Genomic DNA, 1,349 nt, shown 5'->3' with positions numbered 1-1,349 from the left:
CGCCAAGAACGACGAGCGCGTAGTGAAGATGGACCTACCTTACAGCTGACTGACGTGGAAATTACTCAGCACAAGGGTGTAGTAAGTTCGTACGGCAACTACGTGAAATTGGCGAGTACCGAGGCATGCGAGATGTGATGATATACGGATTAGTACTAGTGGAGACGCCAAGAGGTAGACGAGCGGTACTTCCACCTGAATTGTGGTCGACGGCGTTCAAAGAGAGTCATGATTCTGTGTGGGCAGGGCATCTGAGAGCTCCACATACCTACCCAAGACTTTCACAATTGTATTGGTGGCCTGGACTACAGAAGGTAGTGCAACGATGGGTACTAGGTTGCCAAGAGTGTGGTAGTCGTAAGGCTCGACCACGGCAAGTAATTCCGCCTCTTCGGAGTATGCGAGGTGGAGATGTTGAAGATAGGTGGGCTCTTGACGTTGCAGGGCCTTTGCCGATGAGTGATGGAGGGCAACGATACGTGATTGCAGCGGTTGAGTATGTAACCAGATACGCTGTGGCAATTTCGGTGCAGCAGCACACTGCTGAAAACGTGGCAGCATTTCTAATGAAGTGCGTGGTGTTGAGTTTTGGCCCCTTTCGAGAACTTCTGACGGATGGAGCGCCTGAATTGGCGGGAAAGGCAATCGAGCAGTTAGTGACAATGTTACAAGCTGGGCAGATTAATCTGGTCCCATATAAACCGCAGTTAATTGGATTGGTTGAGCGTTTTCATCGTACCTGGAAGGACTGTGTGCCAGTGTACAGCATACTGAAGATCAACGAGATTGGGATGCATGGATAGATTTCGCTGTTTACGCTTACAGCTCTGGTAGGCACTCTACGGTGTTGCTATCACCTAATGAGCTGACGATGGGACGCAAGTTGAGAACACTGAACGAGCTCCTAAGAAGAAATAGTGTATCAGTTGACAACCTATCACAACCGACTACTTACATCAATGAAATCAGCACATGAGTGTGCTGAACGAGCCCGAGAGCGTGAGCAACGACGGCAAGCACGATATTACGCTCGACAGGTGAGAAACAAGCGCAACTTAAAACCTTGCGACCGAGTGTGGATGTACAGGCCGCCGAGAGGGCCGAAGGCATCGAAGTTCGTACATTCATGGATTGGACCTCTGAAGATAATCGAGTCTGCTGGTTACGACAATTTCTTACTGGAGAGAGAAGATCAGAACGATAAGAAAGAGTTTTTCATAGCTCATGCGTCATTTTTAGTGTCTTATCACTATCCTCCGATGATGTTGACGAGAGTGGCGGCAGATCTGGAGGGCAGCTCGAGAATGAAGGCGAGATCAAGACGAAAGTGCATGACGAGACGGCAGGAG

This window comes from Phytophthora parasitica (assembly GCF_000247585.1).
Source record: "Phytophthora parasitica INRA-310 unplaced genomic scaffold supercont2.35, whole genome shotgun sequence".
Classification (NCBI taxonomy): Eukaryota; Oomycota; class Peronosporomycetes; order Peronosporales; family Peronosporaceae; genus Phytophthora; species Phytophthora nicotianae.
Note: the sequence above shows the minus strand (reverse complement) of the source record.